This window comes from Triticum dicoccoides, chromosome 6B, assembly GCF_002162155.2.
Source record: "Triticum dicoccoides isolate Atlit2015 ecotype Zavitan chromosome 6B, WEW_v2.0, whole genome shotgun sequence".
In the NCBI taxonomy this organism is placed as follows: Eukaryota; Viridiplantae; Streptophyta; class Magnoliopsida; order Poales; family Poaceae; genus Triticum; species Triticum dicoccoides.
Window position 1 is genome coordinate 324679766 of NC_041391.1, and position 6818 is coordinate 324686583.

Here is a 6818-nt window from a genome sequence, read left to right on the forward strand (position 1 = left end):
ATCGCCCGCAAGGCAACGCGGGCCTTCTTCCTCTGACACCACCGCCAAGAAGGAGTGACGACCATCATCAGGACGAGGGGGCTAGGGGCTTCTAGGAGCCGCGCGCTATAGCTTGCATCTTGGGCAGTGCCCAAGCCCCAGCCTCTCAGCGCATCTTCAAGCAGTTTGCCCGTGAAGTGAATGCAGTCCTCCCCAAGCTCGAGGCCACGCGCCTTCTCAGGTGGTCCATGTGTGCCATCACATTCAACTCAACGAATTAGCTCAAGTGTGCGGCAACAGCTGGAGTCCTCCCAATGCTTTGTTCCCCAGTCATCAGCAACGTGCAAGTCACCAGGACCCTCATCGACGGCAGCGCATGACTCAACGTTCTGTCCATCGAGACGTTCAACAATCTCCAAGTGCGATATGATCAGCTTCAGCCGACCAAGCCTTTCTCGGGAGTCACTGATGGCTCCACCACCCTGATAGGGCAGGTCCGCCACCCTGTCACCTTTGGACAGTGCAAGAACTACCGTACCGAGCTCATCGACTTCGACGTTTCCCACATTCGACTGCCATACAATGCCATCCTCGGGTATCCAGTCCTGGCCAAGTTCATGGCAGTGACTCACCATGGTTACAATGTCCTCAAGATGTCGGGAAGCGGCGGAGTCATCACAGTCCCTTGCGAAGAGAAGGATGCGGTGTGCTCTCTTGAGCACGCCTTTCAAGCCGCATCAATTGAGGACCCAGACAGAAAGAGTGGGAACCTTCCCGAGGCAGCTCCCAAGAAGAAGAAAACATCACCCAGCTTAAGGCCTCAGGAGGCAGGCACCTCCGGAGGCACCATGCCAGGATCTGCGCCCGTCTAAGGGGCGCCTCCCTCCGTTGCATAGGAAGGCGCGCCCGACGCCCTCCTCGGGTAAGGCTCGGGGGCTCTCTCCTGGAGGGCCACCGACTTTGCCAAGATCACGAGGGAGGCACTCGGGCACCACTTGGAGGTGTGCTTCATGGAACGTTTCCCTCATGAAGGCATGAGGCAAGGAGGGCCCAACCCTCAGGAGTTCATCACCAAGGTCACTCAGGAGCTGCAGGAATCAGGAGTCATGCACGGCAGTCGCCGCCTACCCAGTGTAGCCTCCCATCCAGGCGAGGATGGCGGGCTGCGCATCTGCATCGACTACCCAAGGCTCAACCGAGTCGCGTCTCAAGAGCGTTGCTGGCCTTCGCACGTTGGATGCTATGAGGGTCCACCTCACAGCTACGTTCGCATGCCGTTCGGTCTGCCGAACGCGGCTGCTTCTCACCAGCACCTGATGAGGAGCATTCTGGAAGCTCAGGTGGCCAGACACCGCGCATTCCTGGAGGAGATGGACATGGACCTTGAGGAGCTTCCCGGACCTCCATAGCCTCCCGAGGCTCAGGGCTCCGAAGGCTCGTGAGGACCGGCTTCTTCACCGCGCATCGTCAACTACTCCAACACTCGCTCTGCAATGATACCAGGTGACATCTTTCGAGTTTCATTTCAGCTGGGAGCACCCTCAGGGCTGCATCATTCCTAGGTCACGTGGGTCTGTCCCTGCGACATGTATCCGTTTTGCTTATGTCTTTAGTTTACCTTGTTGGGGGCGCCCCTCGGGCTGCATCATCCCCAAGCTGCTCGGGCCTGACCCTGTAGCATGTATCTTTCCTGCACCTATGTAAGCTGATTTGCTCTTTGCAATTAACCTACCTATGATTATCATCTCTCACCCATCGCGGCCCCTTTTTATCCCTCATGCAAATCGCTTGCACGTTAAAAGGGGCGCGCCTAAGCATCGTGACTCAGGAGCTCTTACTGGCTCTCCAGCCCTCACCCCCTGGCCTTGTCCACAACATCGCGACCTGGCATACCAGCGGCGGTTGAGCTTGCTCGAGGGCTGGGACCTGAGAACGTAGAGCATTTGCATCTAATCACCATGCAGGAACACTCAGCCGCTCAAGGCTCAAGATCAGGCGCAACCCGCCTTGAGGTAGGGCCTCGTGATTCCCGCGCTGGCTCACGAGTGCCCAGATACACCTCGTCTAGCCCTACTTTGCCGGCCACGTGTCAGGGAGGGGCTGTACATGCCTCGGGGGCTCCTCTCGGAGGCCCGCCAACGTACCAGTGGAAGCACCATGCTCCGCGCTGGCTGACGACACTGCCAAGGAGCGGCTATGCCCGTACACATACGGAAGCGCTATGCTCCGCGCTGGTGATAAACAAGTGAGGGCACCCCACGGCTGTATCAACCTCAGGGAGCCCAGAGCTCAGTGTCCGGCCTCATCGCAACGCCTCCCCTCAGGAGCGCCATGCAAGGGGGCTGGACATGGGGGCTGCTCCCAAGTCATGCCCGAGCCCACTCCACCCAGCCAGGTCCCTCGGACCTGGGCGTCACGCGGCCCTCCCCGAGCGGAGCCAAGGTATGAAGACCGTTTGAGCGTCAAGGTGGACTCCTGAGCATCGCGACTCAGGAGCCTAACTAGTCACGTAGCCCCTCACTCCTTAGTTTTGAAAGGCTAACGACGGTTAAGGTATGTGCGGGGCCGGGCCCTGCCGACATAGAACGACAGATCCACTCCTTCACCCCCCTCTCTATTTGTTGTTTGCACGTCAAGGGGGACTCCTGAGCAGCACGACTCAGGAGCCCAACTTTCCATGTAGCCCCTCACTCCTTAGTCCCATCCTGGTGATCCGGGAGGTGCTAATGGCGGCTGAGGTATGCGTGGGGCCGGGCCCTGCCGATGTAGAACACAAAGCAAATAGGAAGGAAACCGCTAAATCTCAGAAATTCAGAAGCAAATATTACAGACAATGAATTGTTCTCACGGTACCAAACACAAGTTTAAACGCCTCCACGAGGCACGGTACATGTTGCAGGAGTTGGAGCAGGAAAGAATCTGCGAGAAGATCACCCTTGGACAGCACCGCCGCTCGTGGTAGGGTCGCGCTTGTCAGCTCCACCCCCCGAGGCCGCGGAGCCAGCAACACCTCGCTTGGGTGCAGTGTTGAAGGCGCGGAACTTCGCCAGCAAGGCCTCCGCTCGGCTATTCACGGCCTCAGCAGCAGCGGCGGAGCGCTCGGCATCCACAGGCTCCAGCAAGTCGTCAAGGTTGGCGTCGGGGTTGCGAGGTAGACGTGGCTAAGGATCCGCGTCAGCGCTGCGGAGGAAAGGACGCGAGCTTCAACCTCGGCCATGGGGCCGATGCCGGTCACGACCTCCTCAAGCGCCTCGACCAGGAAGGGAAGCAGCTTCGCGGGCCTTCCGTGGCTCCGGCCAGCAGCTTCTCCAGACCATCTTCATAAAGCGATTTCAGCGCCTTGCGAGATATCACCTCATAGTCCGTGAAGGCCGCACGATCTTCGGCCAAGATTTTCGCCTTGGCATCCAACTCAACCCTCTCCTCCTTCAGCGTCTGCTCCAGCGTCTTCAGCCGACCGCGATCAACTGAGAGTTTAGCGTCACGGTCCCTGATGGCAACCTCCCGAGCCTTCATCTCTTCCTCCTTCGCCTGACGGTCGCGAGCCTCCTTGGCGAGCTCATCACGCAGGCCTTGCAGCTCGTCCTCCAGTGCCTTGGAGCGGCCTTGACAGTTGAAGCATCCTTCAATGCCGCGTCGCGAACGGCTATGGCCTAGGAGGTGACTTGCTTCTCCTCCTCGGAAGCTGTCACAGCCTGGCTCAGCGCCGCTCGGACGGAGGCGTCCGAGCAAACCTAGCCAGAGACCAGCTCCAGGCGCCCGACCACAAGGCGGGGGTTGGCGCCCTGGAGATCTTCTCGCAGCCGACTCAGCTCGTCAGCAGCACGGTCCAACACAGCGGAGGAGACAGAGGAGATGGAAGCCGGTGGAGTAGGAGGAGAAGACGAAAGCGTGATCACGGCTTGAGACGCTGGGACCTCCTGAGCCTTGGCAACCTCGGTGACAGCGTCAAGCGCAGGCGCCTCCAGAGTTAGTGCGGGGCTAGCTCCCTGCTAGAGCGTCCCTCCTGGCCTCGCGAGGACGATCGGGCAGGGGAGGTGCAAGCTTCACTGCCTCCCCTTCCCGCGGGCGAAGGTGCAACCACAACAGACGAGCTTGCCCCGAGTGGGGCCACCGTGTCCACCTTCAGCCTCTTCGCCGTAGGCGGCGGCCTACCCAAGCAATGAAGGATGTCAAGCCTTGACAGCAAAAATAAGAAGTAAAGCAGAGATCAAGTACTTACTGGTTGGCTACCGCGGGTTCCAACGGCCTCCGAGCTTGAAGGCCGAGAGCCTCCTACAGGGCTCAGCCTCGGGAGGCCCGGCAGCAGAGGAAGGCGCACCAGAAGGGCTGGACCGGGCTCCGGGCAGCACCGGGGCTGGAGTAGACCCGCGGGAGATCAGCCTCGACTTGTCCTTCTTCAGGATCACGGGCGGGTCCTCTCCTCCTCGCCTGGTGCCGGCCACGTCGTCGTCCGGCATGGAGCGGAGGGCACAGGACCTGCGCCGGGGGAAGTCTCCCCCGTCCCCTCGGTGGTCGCCTCTGAGTCACGCTCCTCCTCCTCCTCATCTTCCTCCTCTCCCCCGCAGGAGTCATCGGGCGACAAGTCAATTGTCGACGTTGCTGCCTAGCCCTCCGGAGCCTCCACCGGCACTAGACCATCCCCATCAAAGGTGGGCATGGCGTTCACCACCTGCTCCCAGTCATCGCGAAGGAACAAGGGGACGGGAGCGCCCTCCGGGCTTGCCACGTCCTCTCCAACCAGGAACCGAAGAGCTGCGGTCAGATCTTCGTCAGCCAGGGCCTCCGAGCTCAAGCGGAGGTCGGCGTCCGCATCCTCAAGCCTCCACAATGGGCACGAGTGCGCCTGAAGTGGAGCCACCCCATGGGTGGCTCCAATCAGCTTCGCCGCCTTCATGTTGCTCGGCCTCAGGTCAGCGTTCATCTTCTCCAGCACCGGCTTTGCCCGTCGGTCGTCAACCTTCGCGTGGGACCACGCGCGGGACCATGCATCGACGGTCGCCAGCCAAGAATTGATGCATCTGGCATCCAACATGACCCACTTGCTCCGGAAGCTGTTGGCCCTCTTCCCGGCCTTCGAGATTGCGTTGGCTTTGGAGTACGCGACAAAGCTTGCGCACGCCGAGATATTGGCGCCAGTGACTGGGAGGTAGAAGAAGTGGCGCAGCAAGGCCACAGAGGGCGTCACCCCGAAGTGCGCCTCGCAGTAGTAGGCGAAAATCGATAGAAGGAGAACGGAGTTGGGGTGGAGGTGCAGAGCATGGAGCTTATAATGGTGAAGGACAGCAAAGAAGAACTCAGAGAAAGGAGGCACCAGGCCGGCAATGACGGTGCTGATGAAGAAGGGATAGAAGGTGCTCCCCTTGTCCTCCGGCTAGACGGAGCCGGGCCGGACCGCAGTCTCCCCCATCTCGCTACCTTGCGCCACCGTCATCAGGCGTGTGAGGGCGATATTTTCTTCCATCATGTTTGGGGGATCCAGAGCCGGCGAGTGCCAGGCTGATGGAGCCCCGGTCGCGGTCTTGCGGGGTGCCATTGTCCTTCGGAGAAGAAAGGGAGAAGTGGATCTGGAGATTTCAGAAGCAGGAGGGCGAGAGCAAGAAAGGGGATCTGAAGCAAGGCGAATGAGAGCAATGAAGGTAAGCCTAACCCGGACCAGCCTTTTGTCGGACGGGCAGTTGCCGAGGCAGCGTGGGGAAGCGGAGACGCCCACGTCCAATCAACCGCCACGCGGCGACCAAGGCCGCAGCCTATTGGTGCCCGCGGCGCTCCGCACTTGCCCCTTTGGTTCTCTGCTAAGACAAGTCCGAGCGTGCCTTGGGCCTGGGGGCTACTGTCGGTGTTCTGGGAACAGGGGTCCCCAGACTTGCTTGGCTGCAGCCTGCGGCGTGGCTCAAGTGGTGGCCCAGTCCGGCCCATCTTCATCAACTCAAGCTCAAGACCCTCGCGAGGGGCCAAGCCTCACGGGGTGATAACCCACAAGTATAGGGGATAGTTGTATCCTCTTTCGATAAGTAAGAGTGTCAAACCCAACAAGGAGCTAAAGGTACAACAAATACTCTCTCAAGTCCTATCGGCCACTGATACGACTCTATGCACGCTTGACGTTCGCTTTACCTAGAACAAGTATGAAACTAGAAGTACTTTGTAGGTGTGAAAGGATAAGTTTGCAAGATAATAAAGAGCATGTAAATATAAACTAGGGGCTGTTTAGATAAAGATGCAATAAAGTAAATAGAGCGAGTGTGGAAAAGTGGTGGTAGGAGTTGTGGAATTGTCCCTAAGCAATTGACTACGTTACTAGACCGGTAATCACTATTGCAATTCTATTTGAGGGAGAGGCATAAGCTAACATACTTTCTCTACTTGGATCATATGCACTTATGATTGGAACTCTAGCAAGCATCCGCAACTACTAAAGATTCATTAAGGTAAAATCCAACCATAGCATTAAAGCATCAAGTCCCCTTTTATCCCATACGCAAACAACCTACTTACTCGGGTCTGTGCTTCTGTCACTCACGCCACCCACCATAAGCAAATCATAAACATATTGCAAACCCTACAGCGGGAATCCCTCACGCTTGCGCGACTCGGAGGGCACAATAGGAGAGCACCAATAATAAAACATGCAACTCAAACCAATCATAGCAATTCATCAATCACCGATAGGACAACGAAAATCTACTCAGACATCATACGATGGCAACACATCATTGGAAAATAATATGAAGCATAAAGCACCATGTTCAAGTAGAGGGTACAGCGGGATGCGGGAGAGTGGACCGCTGGATATAGATGGGGGAAGGTGATGGAGATGTTGGTGAAGATGACGGTGG